Genomic DNA, 22,530 nt, shown 5'->3' on the forward strand with positions numbered 1-22,530 from the left:
AAGTCAAACATGTTAAATGCCAACAACGCTTTAAATTCACGCGTCACACCCCAAACGAAGACGACACCAAAACAGATGTACACCAGACAGACATAACAACACGTGAAATGGAGGCAGAAATTTTCTGCTTGGCTGACAAATTATACAAAATGCGTGTATAACGACCACAGCAAAAGAAATAAGCGTGTTAACAGAACACAGTCAAGCAAGAAAACAACCCACCACATCATGAAAAGCATTAAGTAATGTTACATATAGTGATTCCCTATCGTAAATGAACAATAGATACAAAAATAAATAACGTTTCATTGTTTGCAGATGTAGAATATACGATAGATTTAGAGTCACCAGAATAAATATTAAATACCATCATATCGTGATGTGAGGTGTGTATATTCCCATTATTTGAAATTTAGAGTAAAACCAAAATGTTTAAAAATATCGCAAATGAACAACATATAACACTTAAACTCAGTGACATGTCTTAGAATTCTACTGTATGCCAAATATAAATATATAAATATAAATATATTTGACATATAATAATGGCTTATGTAAATACTTTGGCGGTAAAAGTTCCTATAAACTAATAACAGATTAACCTATAACAATAATCCCACTGAAGATAGCATATAAAGTACTGAAACATGTCTGAGTGAAAAGAAAACTGTAAAACGGTGTCTTGCATGAGGTAGAATTTCTCTCCACTTTAGAAATTTATGTTTGCAATACTAACCATAAAACGACAAAGAATTGCAGCTACAATGAAGGCTTTTATGGAAGGCCGAAAAACATTGCAAGTTGTGTAAATTTTTCGTATTGTTTTTTTATGAGGCTTACTATAGTGTAAGTGGTGTACATTCCCATTTTATACACATTCTGAAGTCCAGTGCGTTTTCCATCGTTTTTAGAGGAGGTTGGTCCAGAAAACGTTATTTCACTATTGTTTTTCCTGATTTTTTGGCTTTTCCCAATTTGCTTTTTCTTTTGCTGCATTTTTGTTTTTTGCGCTTCGCTTTCGTAAGGCTTTACAAAACTAGTCTTCAGAGAAGTATTGCTGCAGTTTCACCTGTTCTACACTCGACACTGTGTTAAGACAAACGCCGGGATGGTTCCTATGCAAGTCACGATCGAGCTCCTCCCCCACCATGAAACGTTGCTTTCGTCCGTCCTCGAAGCTTCCGTGGCACAGTGCAGAACCCCACTCGCGGTCGCGACACGGACCTGTGCCCTTCTGGCGATGTTTGGCACACGAAACACATCATGCGACGTACTGCTCCACAGGTTCAGTAGGAAGCGGTTACTGGAGGACCCTGTCTAATATCCCACACCGCTATGCTAGTAAAATCGGTCCAGCCTCGCTTTGAGCTGCGATATAAAGTTGAAATTTCACCACTCTAAAGGCAATAATTAAATACCCTGTAGCTACCTCACTACTGTCAAAAAAAATTACGAGGTACAACCGCTACACTGAAACGCATTCGCCACTAACATCATATACACTGTTTCCAGCTGGCCCTAATCCCCACACAGCAAAACAGCAATGCAGTTCGATGTCAATAAATAATAAAGTCTCACAAAGACACCACACTTAAATTTGTACAGCAACAAATGAAATTTTTTGGCATGAATTAATCCTTGCCTGGTCTGTACATTTTATTTAACGTTCCTTCCAGCTAGTTAATGGCTCTGAGGCCTCTTTTGACAGAAGTTCACCTTCACTAATCCACAGGACTCACTGAGAAAAAATAGGAAAGTATCTAAGCAGAATTCAGTGCCCGCGCACAGGAAAGCACTTTCAACTGCTTTGTAAGACTTTTCTACCGAAAAAGTAATCCCTAAATCCAAAACTACGAAATGACCATCAGTTTAACGTAGACGGCCCACGACGTGCCGCATCAAGCGCACCGTTGGTCCCGACCAACTCTTCTGCTTTCGCGAGCTTCAGACCTCTCCACGAGATTGTTTAACATATAGTCCATACAGACAGTTAGAATGAGGAGCGGAATGTAGGAATTCTTTGGCTATCTCCTGCTCTTGGTTACAGCGTATTTGTAAGGTGCTGCCTCCTGGCAAAACTTTAAGAACTTTTTCTGATACGGATTGGAAACCATCGGCCGTTCTGACCAATACCATTTAGGAAGACTAAGAAAAGCCCAACCCATCGTCTTCAGCCGGACGGGAAAGTCTTTCCGCCTCGCAAGCGAAAACTGGCCGAGGCGACTACAAAGTGAAACAGGGCTTGCGCACATGGTTGGGCAGTAGATGACATGTTACGACTTTTCCCCGTTGTGAATTCGTGCACCCATCCTTCCCCTTATTTCAGGATTACTCAAAAACTGCATCACATTACTCGGTTCGCTATGAATCATTCATAAAAAAAGGGCAACGGAGCTGCTTAACGGGATGAAATGCGACTGGTGTCTAATTTGTGTAATTATACTGTACCAGGCATACCGTCCAGTAGCGCGTTGCTTGTAAATGGGTAAATGTGGAGCAGAACTAGCGAGAAGTCTTAAACGCCGATACAGAATCCAATGGACGGGAGAGATGAATTATATATGACATGATGCTACACAACATTGGTAACTAGTAGTTCAGATGAAATAATATAAGTGCTTGAAATGCGGTGCTACAGAAGAAATTTGAAAAAGTGATACATCGAATAACTAACGAGGAAGCTTTTTTTTTGTCATCAGTCTTCTAACAGGTTTGATACGACCCGTCACGAATTCCTCTTCTGTGCCAACCTCTTCATCTCAGAGTACACTTGCAACCTACATCCTCGACTATTTGCTGGATGTATTCCAATCCTTTTCTTCCTCTACAGTTTTTGCCCTCTACAGCTCTCTCTAGTACCATGGAGGACATTCCCTCATGTCTTAACAGATGTCCTGTCATCCTGTCCCTCCTCCTCATCAGTGTTTTCCACATACTCTTTTCCTCTCCGATTTTGCACAGAACTTCCTCATTCCTTACCTTATCAGTCCACCTAATTTTCAACATTCGTCTTAGCACCACATCTCAAATGCTTCGATTCTCTTCTGTTCCGGTTTTCCCACAGTCCATGTTTCACTACCATACAATGCTGTGCTCCAGACGTACATTCTCAGGAATTTCTTCCTCAAATTAAGGCCGATATTTGATATTAGTAGACTTCTCTTGGGCAGGAATGCCCTTTTTGCAAGTGCTAGTCTGCTTTTGATGTCCTCCTTGCTCCATCCGTCATTGGTTATTTTACTGCCTAGATAGCAGAACTCCGCAACTTCATCTACTTCGTGACCATCAATCCCGATGTTAAGTTTCTCGCTGTTCTCATTTCTACTACTTCTCATTACTTTCTTCTTTCTTGGATTTACTCTCAATCCATACTCTGAACGAGACTGTTCATTCAGTTCAGCAGATTATGTAATTCTTCTTCACTTTCTCTCAGTGTAGCAATGTCTTCAGCGAATCGTATCGTTGATATCCTTTCACCTTGTATTTTAATTCCGCTCCTGAACTTTAATTTCCATCATTGCTTTCTCGATGCACAGATTGAACAGTAGTGGCGAACAGTAGGGGCTACATCCTTGCCTTACACGCTTTTTAACACGAGCAATTCGTTCTTGGTCGTCCACTCTTATTATTCATTCTTGGCTGTTGTACATATTGTATATGACCCGTCTCTCCCTGTAGCTTACCCCTACTTCTCTCGGAATTTCGAACATCTTGCACCATTTCACACTGCTGAACGCTTTATCAAGGTCGACAGATCCTATGAACGTGTCTTGATTTTTCTTTAGTCTTGCTTTTATTATTAACCGCAACGTTACAATTGCCTCTCTCGTGACTTTACCTTTCCTAAAGCCAAACTGATCGTCATCTAGCACATCCTCAATTTTCTTTTCCATTCTTCTGTATATTTTTCTTGTAAGCACCTTGAATGCATGAGCCGTTAAGCTGATTGAGCGATAGTTCTCGCACTTGTCAGCTGTTTCCGTCTTCGGAATTGTGTGGATGATGCTTTTCCGAAAACCAGATGGTATGTCGCCAGACTCATACATCCTACACACCAACGTGAATAGTCAGCTGTTTCCGTCTTCGGAATTGTGTGGATGATGCTTTTCCGAAAACCAGATGGTATGTCGCCAGACTCATACATTCTACACATCAACGTGAATAGTCGTTTTGTTGCCACTTCCCCCAATGATTTTAGAAATTCTGATGGAATATTATCTATCCCTTCTGCCTTATTTGATCTTAAGTCCTCCATTAGCTCTTTTAAATTCTGATTCTAATACCGGACCCCCTATCTCTTTTAAATCGACTCCTGTTTCTTCTTCTATCACATCAGACAAATCTTCCCCCTCACAGAGGCTTTCAATATATTCTTTCCACCTATACGCTCTCTCCTCTGCATTTAACAGTGGAATTCCCGTTGCACTCTTAATGTTTTCACCCTTGCTTTGAACGTCGCCGAAGACTGTTTTGACTTTCTTATATGCTGAGTCTGTCCTACCAACAATCATTTCTTTTTCGATGTCTTCGCATTTTTCCTGCAGCCATTTCATCTTAGCTTCCCTGCACTTCCTATTTATTTCATTCCTCAGCGACTTGTATTTCTGTATTCCTTAGTTTCCCGGATCAGTTTTGTACTTCCTCCTTTCATCGATCAACTGAAGAATCTCTTCTGTTACCCATGGTTTCTTCGCAGCTACCTTCTTTGTACCTGTGTTTTCCTTCCCAACTTCTGTGATGGCCATTTTTAGAGATGTCCATTCCTCTTCAACTGTACTACCAACTGCGCTACTCCTTATTGCTGTATCTATAGCGTTAGAGAACTTCAAGCGTATCTCGTCATTCCTTAGTACTTCCGTAACCCACTTCTTTGTTTATTGATTCTTCCTGACTAATGTCTTAACTTCAGCCTACTCTTCATCACTACAGTATTGTGATCTGAGTCTGTGTCTGCTTCTGGGTACGCCTTACAATCCAGTACCTGATTTCGGAATCTCTGTCGGACCATGATGTAATCTAATTGAAATCTTCCCGTATCACCCGGCCTTTTCCAAGTATACCTCCTCCACTTGTGATTCTTGAACAGAGTATTCGCTATTACTAACTGAAACTTGTTACAGAACTCAATTCGTTTTCCTCCTCTCTCATTCCTTGTCCCAAGTCTATATTCTCCTGGAACCTTTTCTTCTACTCCTTCCCGTACAACTGCATTCCAGTCTCCCATGACTATTAGATTTTTATGTCCTTTTACATACTGTATTATCCTCATACACTTTTCCTATCTCCTTGTCTTCGGCTGGCCACTGTGGCCGAGCGGTTCTAGGCGCTTCAGCCCGGAACCACGCTCGCAGGTTTGAATCCCGCCTCGGGCATGGATGTGTGTGGTGTCCTTAGGTTGGTTAGGTTTACTTAGTTGTAAGTCTAGGGGACTGATGGCCTCATATGTTAAGTCCGATAGTGCTTAGAGAAATTTGAACCATGAATCCTTGTCTTCAGCTTGCGACGTCGGCAAAGTATACCTGAACTATCGTTGTCGGTGTTGGTTTTCAGTCCATTCTAGTAGGAACAACCCTATCACTGAAATGTTCACAGTAACACACCCTCTGCCTACCTTCCTATTCATAACGAACCCTACTTACGTTGTACCATTTTCTGCTGCCGCTGACATTACCCTATACTCATCTCACCAGAAATCCTTGTCTAGTTTCCACTTCACTGACTCCTACTATATCTAGATTGAGCCTTTGCATTTCCCTTTTCAGATTTTCTAGTTTCCCTACAATGTTCAAGCTTCTGACATTCCACGCCCCGACTCGTAGAACGTTATCCTTCCGTTGATTATTCAATCTTTTCCTCATGGTAACCTCCCCCTTGGCAGTCCCCTCCCGGAGATCCGAACGGGGGACTATTCCGGAATCTTTTGCCAATGGAGAGATCGTCGTGACACTTCTTCAATTACAGGCCACATGTCCTGTGGATACACGTTACGTGTCTCTAATGCAGTGGTTTCCATTGCCTTCTGCATCCTGATGCCGTTGACCACTGCTGATTCTTCCACCTTTAGGGGCAGTTTCCCACTCCTAGGACAAGACAGTGCCCTGAACCTCCGCCCGCTCCTCCGCCCTCTTTGACAAAGCCTTTGGCAGAATGAGGCTGACTTCTTATGCCGGAAGTCTTCGGCCGCCAATGTTGATTATTAATCAAAATTTAAGCAGTGGCGGAATTCGAACCTGGGACCGAAGACGTTTTGATTATGCATCAAAGACGCTACCCCTTGACCACGGGTGCTGCCAACGAAATATACCGAATCGAATTGGGAAAAAGAGAAATTTGTGGTACAATTTGACTACAAGAGGGGATCGGTATGGAGGGAAGTGTGGGGGTAAAAACTAGAGAAGGGCATCGGGACATCTAGGAAACCACAGTCAGCACGTTCTAATGCATGTAGGTTGCCAGGATAGACTAGCGTGGAGCACTGCATCAAATCACTCTTTGGAATAAGTCCACAACAACAACTAGACCACAACAAGAACAAAGGCCTAAATTATCAACAGAATCCTTGACGAGGCTTCCCAGCCAGATCACAAAATGTTTTGCTGTTTTGCGACTCGCCCAATTGACGACTTCTGGCAAGCCTTCGGTACTTCTAGTACTGATGTTGCGTCAGTCACTTGCTGGAAGGAATGCAGTATCAGCTGTATCGCATATCGACGCTGCTCACGCTTACTCTTCTGGACATACGAGACAGGTATGGCGAATCATAGCGGTCGTCGCTTGTCCTAATACTTAACTCTAGCCAAAGGAGACAGTTCAAAGAGGGGAGAAGTGAAGCATTTCATGCACTATGTCAGTATTATTTGGTATTATTTAGTAGAATTTTTCTAAAAGTTAATACTAAGTTCTTTGGCCTTTCAAGTATGATACTCCACCGCAGACTATCACAGTGAGTTGTGCGCTGTCACACACTGATAGAAAAATTACTGATAAGAGAATTCAAGCTTCCATGGTCAGGAAAGAGAGAGTCTCTTTTATTTAGTTGCTGCTACACGGATTTGGTTGAAAGTCACACCAGTAAATACACTACTGGCCATTAAAATTGCTACACCAAGAAGAAATGCAGTTGATAAACGGGTATTCATTGGACAGCTACGTTATACTAGAACTGACATGTGATTACACTGATGCGACCATCATGATGCTGTAAGCAGAACCTGGATTCATCCGAAAAAATGACGTTTTACCATTCGTGCACCGAGGTTCGTCGTTGAGTACACCATCGCAGGTGCTCCTGTCTGTGATGCAGCGTGAAGAGTAACCGCAGCAATGGTCTCCGAGCTGATAGTCCCTGTTGCTGCAAACGTCGTCGAACTGTTCGTGCAGATGGTTGTTGTCTTGCAAACGTCCCCAACTGTTGACTCAGGGATCGAGACGTGGCCTCACGAACCGTTACAGCCATGCGGATAAGATGCCTGTCATCTCGACTGCTACTGATACGAGGCCGTTGGGATCCAGCACAGCGATCCGTATTACCCTCCTGAAGTCACCGATTCCGTATTCTGCTAACAGTCATTGGATCTCGACCAACGCCAGCAGCAATGTCGCGATACGGTAAAACGCAATTGCGATAGGCTACAATCCGACCTTTATCGAAGTCGGAAACGTGATGGTACGCATTTCTCCTCCTTAGACGAGGCATCACAACAACGTTTCACCAGGCAACGCCGGTCACAGTGGTTAGACACTGGACTCGCATTCGGGAGGACGACGGTTCAATTCCACGTCCGGCCATCCTGATTCAGGTTTTCCGTGATTTCCCTAAATCGCTCTAGGCAAATGCCGGGATGGTTCCCTTCAAAGGGCACGGCCGACTTCCTTCCCCGTCCTTCCCTAATCCGATGAGACCGATGACCTCGCTGTCTGGTCTCCTTCCCCCAAAACCAACCAACCAACCAACGCCGGTCAACTCCTGTTTGTGTATGAGAAATCGGTTCGAAACTGCCCTTATGTCAGCACGTTGTAGATGTCGCCACCGGCGTCAACCTTTTGTGAATGCTCTGAAAAGCTAATCATTTGCATATCACAGCATCTTCTTCCTGTCGGATAAATTTCGCGTCTGTAGCACGTCATCTTCGTGGTGTAGCAATTTTAATCGCCAGTAGCGTAGAAAAGTAGTAAATGCAGTCTCAGTCGACCTACACATGCAATCCAGGGCCCTTGGTTGTAACTATAGTTCAATTCTTTTATCTTGGCGGCTTGCGCATGCCCGCCCAGACGCGGGAGATTGCTGCGTTGCCAATTGCACACGACGCACGCGCCAAGAGAAGCAGCGCCTTAGTATAGCATAGTTCGCAAGCTTACGTTTAGGGGGGAGCGCGCAGTTCATGAAGTAAAGCCACCACGGCCGCATTAACCCTTTCGCTGCTAGAGAGACGTGCTCCCCGCATTCCGCGCTGTGCGCTATTTTGTCACTGCACTGCTCGCCTGTGCTGACACATGGTGTTCCGACTGCTTTGACACACTTATCATTCGATTCCACAAAAACTATTTGGCCCAAAAATTAGATTTTTACACATTTTCTTGACTGATACCTTCCCCCATAAATTTGTTTCGATGTTCAACGCAGTTATTATGCAGCATTAAATATAGTAAACCATTGCACGAAATTTTGAAGAGTTTGCAGAGGGCCGGCCGCGGTGGTCTCGCTGTTCTAGGCGCGCAGTCCGGAACTGCGCGACTGCTACGGTCGCAGGTTCGAATCCTGCCTCGGGCATGGATGTGTGTGATGTCCTTAGGTTAGTTAGGTTTAAGTAGTTCTAAGTTCTAGGGGACTGATGACCACAGCTGTTAAGTCCCATAGTGCTCAGAGCCGTTTGCAGAGGTAAAAGTCCATAGAGTATACTTTCCGTATGGTCGATTTTAGTTGGCACAATGTTGAGAATGTAATGTGGACAGGATACCTAAATTTCATATAAAATTTACTGTATAACAGTACCTCATTTAATTTAAGTACCACATAGGTGTCGTATGTAATATTGAGAAATATTCCATCTTTCGCGACTGTAACAAAAGTTTTTTTAAACCGGGCACGTTTGGATTTATTTTAAAGCACTTCGATCAATCAAAAGGAAGAAGACAAAATACATTAAACAAAACTGTGGACTTAAAAAACATTAGGACTTGAATATACCGTCTATGAGTGAAGTGCTCTGAGCTATGTCAAATATAATTTTTGTGTGTGGCACACACAAACAGCATTTATTTGCTAAAACACTGATCAGCCGACACAAACGTTGAATATTGTGTTACCGCAGCACAAAACTACGAAAGGTGACTTGGCAATGGAGGAGACAAAATACTGTCCACTGAAGATCCTTCAAAAGAGAGAAATGCGTCTGGTTTAAATAAGTCGCTTATTACAGTTGCAGAAGAGGAATATATTTCAATACCATTGGTAAAACTGCGACTGTGGAACAAAAACAAGAAAGAGACATGAGTACCATTGTGTATGTACCATACCTTTCATTGATTGAATTGCTTTAAAATAAAGCCAAACGCGCTCGGTGTAAATAAAACTTTTATTACAGTCTCGAAAGACGGAATATTTCTCAATATTACATACGACACCTATGTGGTACTTAAATTAAATGAGATATTGTTATACAGTAAATTTTATATGAAATTTAGGTATCTTGTCCACATTTCATTCTCAACATTGTGGCAACTAAAATCGACCATACGGAAAGTATATGCTATGGACTTTTACCTCTGCAAACTCTTCAAAATTTCGTGCAGTGATTTACTACATTTAATGCTGCACAATAACTGGGTTGAACATCGAAACAAAATTAAGTCATTTTTGGGGGGAAGGTATCAGTCAAGAAGATGTGTAAAAATCAAATTTTTGGGCCAAATAGTTTTTGTGAAATCGAATGATAAGTGTGTCAAAGCAGTGGGAACACCATGTGTCTGCACAGGCGAGCAGTGCAGTGATGACAAAAGAGCGCACAGTGCGGAATGCGGGGAGCACGTGTCTGCAGCAGCGAAAGGGTTAATGAAGAGACAAAGCACTAGAAACTTCAAAGAATTGCATTCAAATGAATAAAATTCGTGAAGTAAGACACTTCGATATTCTTTTTAAATAAAGAAATATTAAGCACCGCACAAGGTTTTTTCGCTTACTAACCCAGTGCCTTAACCGTTACGCTAACGCAGCTCATCCTACAATGTTGCTCCATGAGGACTCTAACATGTCACACAAAATACTGACAAACACTGTTGGTATGACTATGAATTACTCACACTTCGTCGAACTACAATAGGAAATAAACAATTACCGCTGTTCTTTATTGCGAAAAAGCGGTTCATGAGAATGGTGCAAATACCTTTCCTTGCTATTGCCTGAGTTAGGAGTCTTATTGCTTGTTTGGTTTAATTAATTAATAGAATATGAAGCAATTGGTATAAAGAATGCTTTTTCCAAGCTTTCTATAAAAGAAAGTCTGCTATCAAGACATTGCTTTTGTTCTATTACTTTATTTATGACTGAACGTTTCTAAAACTGAAGACACTCGTCCGTGCTCTGCTCTGCAGTCGAGATCTGGCAACGTCGTTCTCTGTTCATTGGTTGATTGTGTTTTGTGACGTCAGATGCGCAGAACGAACCTAAACTCGGCCGCCAACATAAATGACGCGCACTATAGCCGCCCGATAACGAGAACTATGATTGTTGCGGGAAACGAGCATAAAAACAGTTTTCCACCCGTTAGTGGTGAGGTCCACAGCTGCGACAGACCTTCAGCTGTTTGCTGTGCTCGCCAGACTGGTGAGGCAGGGACGCCGAGAGCGGAGGCGCGACACGGTGTAGTGTCTGTATTTAGTCCAGCTCAGAAAGATAGTGATAAACAAGGTAAAAACGCCTTAAGGGTTTAAGTACTGTGTCAGAGTGGTCATTATGAATAACAGATACTCGTCATTATATCCGGATTCTAGTGATTTCCGAGTCTTATGTGAAACGCTATTACCGCTGTATTCCAATTGGGAGCACATGTATGAATGATCTTCAAGTGAATAGCGAGTAAAATTTCTACATTTCAATCCAATTGTGGTATCTCACCGGTCAGTCAAATTATTGAGTCCTGAATCTTACAGCGTTCAGTAAATTAAACAAAGTAATTTCGTTATCATTATTGCAATTATTTATTTAGAACTGACCTCAGTTTAGAAATGGTTCACAGGCTTGATTAATTCTACCGTATCTCTACTGTAGCAGTTCGTTTCCCAAGTTTTATTTTTTTAAATTTTTTTCACTAATGGCACGTGAGTGGAAACTCTTATAGCCCGCTAGAAAACCCTCCAGTTCTTTCCCTCCACTGTCTGTTGGAATGACAGCTTATGTAGCTTCCCTGGACTTTTTCCAGGTAAACATTCTTTTCTGTTTTGTATAGTTAAAAATTTAATATTCCGTCTAAAATCTGTTACTATTCACCACCGTTTTTATCAGCGCAATAGTTATGACGTTTTCTTTGATAATCATATCCCAATGAGGTGAAAGAGATGATGCTATTAAGCTCAACTTCAGCTCTTACGTTAAGACTGAAATAATCTGATACAATATTCAGTATTAAATTATTTTATCTGATGAAATGCAGAGATGAAAAAATTAGCAAAAACAGGACAGTTATTATTAGTGACTGAAAATCGCTGGTAAAGACGTGGTTTTTTCCCTCTCTAGTTGTATCTTTCCACGTGTGATTTTTATAAAAGGCCCCAGGACGCTGAACTCGCCATTTTGGCTTTTGATTTACTTCGCACTGGTCGCTAAATAGGTGCTTGGAAGCTTCTAATTTGCTTCATGAGGAGTTTTTTTTAACAGTGTTTAGAGATCTTGTAGATTATGCGCCGACTTTACAAACTGCGTCCAGAAATACCGTCCTCGGCTGGTCGCGGCAGAGGTTCGAGTCCTCCCTCGGGCATGGGTGTTTTTGTTTGTCCTTAGGATAATTTAGGTTAAATAGTGTGTAAGCTTAGGGACTGATGACCTTAGCAGTTAAATCTCTTAAGATTTCACACACATCTGAACATTTTTTTTTTGATCCCGTCCTGTGCATCTTAGATCTAGTTTCCTGTAAATCTTAAATGTTGCAAATCTTTCCATAATCCATCCCCCATTGTTCTTGATTTTTCCCAGGAGCAATTTCCCTCTGCCCCTCCTACAAACACTTTTTTCGGGAAAGTGCCATTTGTCATCCTCGCAACATGTGCAGTCCAATGTAGGCACTTAACATTTGCTTTTTGCGCAATGTTAGGATCATTCATTTTTCAGTCGCCTCCACCATTTTTCTTCCTTCACAGTCCCAAAAAGGATTCTTATGATCTTTCTCTCAACTACCGTCAGTTTTTCTCTACCGCTGTTGATGGTACTGAATGTTCTACGTCGTGTTACATCACTGGGGCAGTTTTTGTGTTACACACGTTTGACTTTCGTTGTGATTACCCTCGATTTCATGGTTACTTTTCTTGTAGCTGGACATTGTTCCTCAGTATGAAGACAGTAACTGTTCTCGAAAGAACATATACCATTGATGACCGTCCAGCTTCTCTAGAATAAATGATAATTAATTGAAACCCTCAGCTGCCGACAGGTTTTGTTGACATACCTTGATGGGGACAGCTAAAAATGTGTGCCCCGACCGGGACTCGAAACTGGGATCTCCTGCTTACATGAGTTCGAACTCTTACGGGAATCGTCAACTTAAGTGGGCGCGAGTAACGAGTCGATGGGCAAAGTATCTATTAGGATCATTACATATGTAGAATGTGGACAGTTAGGAATGTGGGTCTCACGGGAAGCGTGCAAGAGATAAGTCCCTACAGTCGCTCTATTCATCTGTGTCCTCGGTGGCTCAGATGGAGCCGGCACGGTAGCTCAGCGTGCTCGGTCAGAGGGTTAGCTGCCCTCTGTAATAAAAAAACTGAGTTAATTTATCAACAACGAACTTAAGCGGATGTATTACGATGTCCGCCCCGAGCAGATCCAACGAACGAAAGCGAACACTGAGATTAAAAAAAAAAAAAGATTGATAGAGCGTCTGCCATGTAAGCAGGAGATCCCGGTTTCGAGTCCCGGTCGGAGCACGCATTGAACCCTCTGCCAGGCATTTATTGTGAATAGCAGAGTAATCACGTAGATGTAGATGTAGAGGTAGATGTAGAAAAAAGACCTGAGGATGGTCATTACGGACTGAAACCGGTCATCGTCTAAAGAATTGATATTGTGATCAAAGACTGGAAAAATAAAAAAACAAAACACCGCTATTGTCTCCTCCGTTCAGTTTACAGTCTGTTGTCGAACGAAACCGTGAAATTGTGTGCTTATGGAATATCAGCTGAATTGTGGGAATGGATTCGTGATTTCTTGTGAGAAAAGTTCCAGTTCGTAGTAACTGACGGGAACTTATCCAGTGAAACAGTAGTGATGTGTGAGGTTCCCCTAGGACGTTTTGCAGGCCCTCTGCTCTTCCTAATCTATATAAATGATTTATGAAACAATCTAAGCAGCCGTCTTAGATTGTCTGCAGATGATGCTGTCGTTCACCGTCTAGTAAAGTCATCAGAATATCAAAACGAATTGTGAAACGCTTTACTGAAGATATATTAATCGTGCGAGAAATGGCAGTTGTTCATAAACAATAAAAAGTTTAAAGTCCTCCATATGCGTACTAAAAAAATTCCGTTAAATTTCGTTTCCACGATAAAACACATAAATTTAGAGGTTGTCGAACGAACAACTGAAACTGTAATGCCCCAAAGAAAATTTTGATGGTGAGGGCGAACCGAAGACTGCGTGTTACTGGCAGAATATTTGGAACATACAACAAATCTGGTTCAAAAATGGCTCTGAGCACTATAGGACACAACTGCTGTGGTCATCAGTCCCCTAGAACTTAGAACTACTTAAACCTAACTAACCTAAGGACATCACACACACCCATGTCCGAGGCAGGATTCGAACCTGCGACCGTAGCAGCAGTGCGGCTCCGGACTGGAGCTCCTAGAACGGCACGGACACCGCGGCCGGCAACAAATCTGGTGCAGAGTCTGTGTACACTACGATTGTCCGTCCTCTTACTGAGTACTGCTGTGAGGTATGGGATCGTTACCGGATGTGATTGACAGAGGGCTTCGAGAAGCTTCAGAGAAGGGCATGTCGTTTTGTATTATCGCGAAATAGGGGAGAGTCAATGATTAAAAGAATCACGTTTTTGTTTAATATTAAAAAACTGTGTTAGTTTGACAAGCTCTTTGTTGGCTCAAAAACGTCGTGTCTGGCTCGGGTGAGACACTAGGCTATCTGGAAGTACAATGAAACATGGACATAATAAATAACCGGGCGTGATCCTATCATGAGTTGCTATACAAACAAGTGAAAACCAAAAGCATAAATATACAAGACGTAAAAGATAGCAAAGCGAGTATAAAATATTTTATATTTATTGCCAAAAATCATTCGTCAAATATGCCTAAAACACCCGGTAAACGTACGTGAAGAATACCGCATAAGATGGTGCGAAAACGACCAAGAATAAGCGTACAGAAGAATACTTAAAAGATGTAAAAGCCGGTTTACCTCTTTGGATGTGCTTCATCATTCGTAGCACCGTAGAAAAAGAACTCCCTCATAAACTGTACCTGTATGTGGCGCCATCTAGTGTCAGTTATCTTCACCAGTGCAAACAGTCGCTTCCGATTCTATTATTACTGTGTATACACCGTGTGAGAGCCATTCGAGCCTCGGCTGTTTGTACCGGGACGATGTTTACAGTTTATGAGCGCACTCTGATTCTACGCTGCTACGGATGATGACGACATCACACGAAGTAAAGCGACGGTTACACTTAGCAAGTATTCTTCTGTACGTTTATTCTTGGTGGTTTTCGAGCCATTTTACTGTGTTCTCCACGTACGTTTACCGGCTTTATGGCTGTAGCTGTAAAATATTTTATATGTACTACCCTATATTTTACGTCTCATTTTACATTTCTGGTTTTCACTTTTGATGATGATGATGATAATGATGTTTGGTTTGTAGGGCGCTCAACTGCGCGGTTATCAGCGCCCGTCCAAATATCCAACATTTGGTCAGTCCAAACTCGCCCCATTCATGAATGATGATGAAATCATGAGGACAACACCAACACCCAGTCATCTCGAGGCAGGTGAAAATTCCTGACCCCGCTGGGAATCGAACCCGGGACCCCTTGCTCGGGAAACGAGAACGCGGCCGCGAGACCACGAGCTGCGTACTTCACTTTTGAGTATAGTAGCTTAGGATCGGAACATGCCCAGTTATTTGTTATATCCGTTTTTCACTGTACTTCCAGATACCTGATGATTCCCTAACTGGATGAAACGCGTCGTTTTTGAACCGATAAAAGGAATTGTGCAACCTAGGGCTGTTTTTTTAGTATTGATTACAGTGCAGTATTGCTGTACCATCGCGCCACAATGAAATGGAAGGAAAAAGACGTTTTTCGTTCCGGCAACGTATTTTCTCAAACTTCCTCCGGAAGCGAAAATATATTTTTAGGGGCGACTTACGTAGGGAGATATGACCATCGTAATAAAATTAGAGAAACCAGAGGTGGCTCGGAAGGATTTTAGGTACGGATTTTTCCAAGGTGCTTCTCGAGGCTGGGGCGGTTAAAAATAGAAATATTGTGGAACTGGTTGGAAGAACTCTCTTCCGAGTCACTTAAACAAAATTGCAGAGTAGTCAAATAGATGTAGATGTAGCAAAGAAGAAGTGTTTGAGACGTAGCTGTAACTCCGTGTTCACGCTTTCACTCGTCGCTTTCCCTGGTGCTGGGTGCTGTGACTTTGTAGGACGAAGTTGGGGCCCGAGCCGCAGCACCCACTGGCTGTGCCGGCTGTTAATGACCGCGGCGCCAGTGGCGGCCAGGCCGGGCTTTATTAGGCACATCCATTAGCGCCGGCTGCAAAGGAGCCACCAACATGTTGCAATCATGAGCGCGAATTAAGCTCTCCGCACGCTTTTCTTTCTATCCCCTGCCTCTCGTTACGGCAAATTGTAATGTCATCCCTTTGACAATCTACCCGCCGCAGACGACTCTAAAGAGATACGAGGGTAAAAGGAAAAAAAAGTGGAACGAAAGACAAAAGGAAAGGAAGGCTGAAGAGTCGCGCGGAGAAGGGAAGTGCGGGGAGGGGTGAGAGTGGCGGGTAGGGAGGGGGGAAGAGAGGAGCACGAAAGCGCGCTCGCTCTCAAAGAACAGAGAGGGCCGGTAATGGCATCTCTTTTATGAAATCAGCAATCTTTAAGGAAGCGCGTGTTTTTGCTGATACGCATAACAGTCTTTCTAGCCTGCTGACGGCGTGGACAAATGATATTCTTCTGTAATTAAGCTCTGAGGATTTGCCGCTAACGAGCGCCTCGTGATGGGATTACGTCAGAGCGGCGCGCCCACTGTTTGCAGATGAAAGCCCGCGCGGAGACGCTTTCTGGCACCGCGAGTCCCCAGTCGCGGCTGCGGCTGATTCCCCAGTCTGCCTCACTCCGTAAACACCCTGGGCAGCTTCACCGCTCCGGCTGCCCTCGTCTCGACGGCGGGACTGCTTTTTCCTCCGTCTACATCTACATCTCTACTCCTCAAACTACCTTCTGGTGTGTGGCAGAGGGTACTTTATGCGACATTGTCACGTCCCCTTTTCTACTCCCAGTCGCAAATGCTTCGCAGGCAGAAGTACTGTTGGCAAGCAGCCATGTGAGCTCGTATCTCTACAGTTCATCATCTTGTCGCGAAGCTATAGATAGGGGGAAGCAATATATTAATTTAATATTCTACGAGCTTACAATGTCGAATTTTAACCATATACACATCGTGACGCACGTCTCTCTTCCAGCATCTGGTAGTGGAGTTGGCAGAGCACCTCCGTGACGCTATAGCGAAGCGCACTTTTGTTTTTTGGATCACGTCTATTTTCTCCATCAGTTCTGCCTGGGCGAGTATTGTTCCAATGAATCTCACAAGGGGAGGCCAAGACGTTGGGATCACGGATTTACTTCAAACTCTGTATGTATTTAGTAGGCCTGTGAAACAACATAATGTGCAAGTAGTAAGGCGCACTACTCTGGAAGTTTCGAGAAAATCGCAAAAGAAGTTTTACGCGTCTGTTATGTAATTGATTAAACTCAATCGTTTTCGTGCAAGATGGAGCTCCACCGCTCATCGCTCGTGAGGTTCACCTGCTTCTCTGAAACAAATTTGGAAACGATCGAATTGTCAGCTGATCGCTTCCAAGTGCTTGGCCTGCATCATCACCTGACCTCACTCCCTGTGATTTCTGATTGTGGGGCTACCTGAAGGACAGGGTTTACAAGGGGAACATTGACACATGTGCTGATCTGAAGCGCAGCATATCAAAAAACATAGACAGCATACCTACGGACATGCTTCGTTCTGCTATCCAGAATGCAATTCTACGCTTTCAGACTCTTCTGGACACTGATGGGCGCCATACTGAGCCCCTTTTGCAGCAGCAATGGTGCCGGTATGTAATGGTACGACGTTTGTAATGGTATGTTTCAGTTGAACTCATCCTGCATTATTTCACCTCACCATGTTCTTGACATTAATGCTGCAAAGTGTAAACAATCAGAATACGGCGCTGCTGTCGGCAACGCTTATATAAGACAAGAAGTATCTGGAGCAGATGTTAGAACGGTTACTGCTGCTACAATGGCAGGTTATGAAGATTTAAGGCCGGCCGCTGCTGTGGCAGAGCGATTCTAGGCGCTTCAGTCTGGAACCGCGCGACCGCTACGGTAGCAGGTTCGAATCCTGCCTCGGGCATGGCTGTGGGTGATGTCCTAAGGTTAGTTAGGTTTAAGTAGTTCTAAGTTCTAGGGGACTGATGGCCTCAGAGGTTAAGTCCCATAGTGCTCAGAGCCATTTGACCCATTTTTATTTTTTTTTTATTTTTTTTTTTTTTTTATGATTTAAGTGAGTTTGTACGTGGAGTTACAGTTGGGGCACGAGCGATGCGACACAGAATCTCCGAGGTAGCGATGAAGTGAGAATTTTTCAGTACGACCATTTCACGAGTGTACCGTGAATAAGGAATCCTGCAAAACATCAAAACTCCGGCATCGCTGCGGCCGGTAAAAGATCCTGCAAGAACGGGACCATCGAAGACTGAAGAGAATCGTTCAACGTGACAGGAGTGCAACCCTTCCGCAAATTGCTGCAGATTTCGTGATAGACCATCAACAAGTGTCAGTGTGCAAACCATTCAATGAAACGTCATCGATATGGGCTCTCGGGGCCGAAGTCCCACTCGTGTATCTTGATGACTACAAGACACGAAACTTTACGTCTCACCTGGGCCGTCATCACCGACATTGGACTTTTGACGACTGGAAACGTGTTGCCTGATCGGACGAATCTCGTTTCAAATTGTATCCAGCGGATGGAAGTTGTACAGATATGGAGACAACTTCATGAAGCCATGCCTCTGCATGTCAACAGGGAACTGGTCAAGCTGTTGGAGGCTCTGTAATGGTGTTGGGCGTGTGCAACTGGACGTGATATGGGACCCTTGATACCTCTAGATACGACTCTGTCAGGTGACACGTACGTAAGCATCCAGTTTGATCACTTGCATCCATTCATATTCATTGTTCATTCCGACGGACGTGGGCAATTCCAGCAGGACAGTGCGACGCCCCACATGTCCTGAATCGCTATAGAGGGGCTCCAGGAATACTCTTATGAGTTTAAATACTTCCACTAGCCACCAGTCTTCCCAGACATTAACATTACTGAGCATGTCTGGGATGCCTTGCAACGTGCTGTTCAAACGAGATCTCCACCCCCTCGTACTCTTCCGGATTTATGGACAGCACTGCAGGATTCATGGTGTCGATTCCCTGCAGGACTACTTCATACATTATTCGAGTCCATGCCACGTCGTGCTGCGGCACTTCTGCGCGCTCACGGGGGTCTTATCAATATTATACTGGTGTACCAGTTTGTTTGGCTCTTCAGTCTATTGGTGTCTTCTGTATGCAACTGTAAGCATTATTTAATAGATGCCTCAGTAATATGAAATAAGTTTATTGTTGGTTATTTTAGTGTTTTATTAATCGTAAGTGGTAGGGAAAGCGTCTTCGAAATTTGTATGGAGAATTTTATATGTTTTTGATTTTAATGTACTGGATCAGTTGTTGTGAGAAATGCTTGTGCAATTTTATTTTGTCCCTTTGTCGGCTGCTGTTTACTATGGAGGAATAGATTATCCTAAGAATCAGCTTTTGGTAATATTTGCACGTTATGATTTCAGTTTGTGGTTTCAAGAACTAAAAGAATGTCCGTTTGAACTTTCATACTGGCTAATTCAGGAGTACCATATATTTCTGTAGCTCGTACGTGTACGAAATGAGCGTGACGTCTCACCGCTCCTCCGGGAGGTCTGCTTTTGTTACGAGGCTGTGAGTAATTGCCGCGTACTTGCGGTGAGTAGCCCGCGCTGGCGCCAGCAGGAGTGTGTGTGGCGCGGGGTCGCGCCAGAGTCGCTGACCGGGAGCCGCGCGGGCGCCGGGGCCGTGGGAAGAACGCGGGGCCCGCAAACACGGCGAGCCGGCGCTAAGCCCGCCGCCCTAAATCTGCCGCCGCGGCCGGGTAAACCAGTTTACCTCTCGCTCCTGGTGCGCACCTCTCGCCAGAGCACACTCCGCGCCTATTTGTATGTGTCGACTGCTTTGCGTGTGGGCTCTGGCTTAAGTCATTAGGCTGTGCGTCAACCACGCTTGCAAATGATTGCCAGATCTTGTCTCTTGTATGCTCTGAATACAGGCTGAATCCAAACTACACCGACAAAATGTTGGTGGTCGTTCACAGATATTTTCTGAGCATTGTGGCACAAGGGACACGTGGTTTTTGGTGACTCGTTACTGAGTAATTGCTTTTCTTTTGATTTCTTATTCATCTTTATCTTTTTGTGTCTCTACTGCACTTACACTGAATGGACCACAGTCATAGAATATCTTCATTTGCCCAGTGTAGAGCAGCAACTCGCCGGGCATAGACTCAACAAGTCGTTGGAAGTCCCCTGCAGAAATGCTTAGCCATCCGACGAAAGTGTTGCCGGTGCAGGATTTTGTGCACGATTACGTCCCACAAATATTCGATGGGATTCATGTCGGGCGATCTGGGTGGCTAAATCATTCGCTCGAATTGTCCAGAATATTCTTCAAACCATTCGTGAACAACTGCGACCTGGTGGCAGGGCGCGATGTCATCCACTAAAATACCATCGTTGTTTGGGAACATGAAGTCCATGAATGGCTCCATATGGTTTCCAAGTAGCCGAACATAACACAGGATAAAGCCCATTCCAGGAAACAAGGCGCACACCATTATGGAGCCACCACCAGCTTCCTTAGTGCCTTGTTGACAGCTTGGGTCCGTAGCTTCGTGGGATCTGCGTCACACACAAATCCTACCGTCAGCTCTTACCAACTGAAATCGGGACTCATATGATAGGCGACAGATCTCCAGTCGCCTAAGGCCCATCGATATGGACACGGGCCTAGGAGAGGCGCTATAGGCGACGTCGTGCTGTTAGCAAAGGCACTCGGATCGTTCGTCTGCTGCCATAGCCCATTAACGCCAAACTTCGCAGCACTTCCCCAACGGATACGTTCGTCGTATGCTCCACACTGATTTCTGCGGTTATTTCATGCGTTGTTGGTTGTATGTCAGCATTGACAACCCTAAGCAAACGCCGCTGCTCTCGGTCGTTAAGTGAAGGCTGTCGGCCACTACGTTCTCCGTAGTGAGAGGCAATGTTTCCAGAATGAAATTTTCACTCTGCAGCAGAGTGTGCGCTGATATGAAACTTCCTGGCAGGTTTAAAACTATATGCCGGACCAAGACTCGACCTCGCCTGAAATTTGGTGTCCTCGGCACAGTCTTGACACTGTGAATCTCGGAATATTGAATTCCCTAACGATTTCAGAAATAGAACTTCCCATGTGTCTGGCTCGAATTACGATTCCGCTTTCAAAGTCTGTTAATTCCCCTCGCGCGAGCGTAAGCACTTAGGAAACCGTTTCACATGAATTATCAGACTGAAAATGACAGCTCCGCCAATGCTCTGCCCTTTTATTTTTTTGGAAGTTTGTGGTAAGTTTCTATGGGACCAAACTGCTGAGGTCATCCGTCCCTAGGCTTACACATTTACACATTACTTAATCTAACTTAAACTAACTTACGCAAAGGACAACACACACACACACACACACACACACACACACACACACACACACACCCATGACCGACGGAGAAATCGAACCTCCAACGGGGAGAGCCACGCGAACCGTGGCAAGGCACCTCGGACAGCGCGGCTACCCCGCGCTGCACTGTTCTTTTATAACTCGTGACAGCTGTACAGTCGAATGACATGATTGACTGGGAGACTGGGCAGGTTCAGCCGTCTAATCGTAAAGGTTTCTGCTATCCTTCACCCATACTGCCGATATTCAAGTGGTTCAAATGGCTCTAAGCACTATGGGACTTAACATCTGAGGTCATCAGTCCCCTAGACTTAGAACTACTTAAACCTAACTAACCTAAGGACATCACACACATCCACGCCCGAGGCAGTGTTCGAACCCGCGACCGTAGCAGCAGCGCGGTTCCGGACTGAAGCATCTAGAACCGCTCGGCCATAGCGGCCGGCGGCCGATATTCCTTCACGAAATGCGATATTTGTGTGTTGAGTGTATCTGATACGTGTAAATGACTATAATAGGTCTCTGTGTCTTGAGGTGTCATGTTCGTGCAGTATGACTATGAGAGAAGGCAGAGGGTGTAACACGGAGTCGGCAGTTAGCCTATTGCTCTCGAATACCACGAAGGGACCGGCGATCTCAACGTCCCAATCCGACTGTCGTATCACCATCAACGTGTCGCATGCTGTCGCTCCATGAGACATTGTGGAGAGGTCTGGAATTCAGTCCAGGACACTGGAGCAAAGTCTGGTGACCAGGAACTTTACGCCACCACCCGTCCTCCTCTTTAGCGGAAAGACAAAAGGAAAACTGCGAACAGTGCGTGACGTACTCCGACGGTGGTAACCCATTCAAGCACCAGCCACTCCCAGCGTTTCTTAACTTCGGGACCAAAGCATTAAGCGATGCAAGGCTGTTGGATTGACAACTGTACTGCTCGCTTTACCCTTCGCCCTCAACCTTACATTTTACCCTTCACCTTGCATTCAGTGACGCTCGGTTCCGGCTCGGGTTTGATTTTCCGTCAGTATCAGAGTTCGCCAGTATGCAACTAGTGGATAAGTTCACTGAATGCAGCGGGAGAGCGGCACAACGAAGCTACCCCAAGCAGCTCCCTGAGTGACAGCATCACTATAACAGAACTTCTGCGTTTGTCTGAGGACTCTCGCATTACTCCATGTCTTTGGTTGTGCCATTTGGTGATCGCATCTTCCAGCCTT

The sequence above is a fragment of the Schistocerca serialis genome, chromosome 6, assembly GCF_023864345.2.
Source record: "Schistocerca serialis cubense isolate TAMUIC-IGC-003099 chromosome 6, iqSchSeri2.2, whole genome shotgun sequence".
Taxonomy (NCBI): Eukaryota; Metazoa; Arthropoda; class Insecta; order Orthoptera; family Acrididae; genus Schistocerca; species Schistocerca serialis.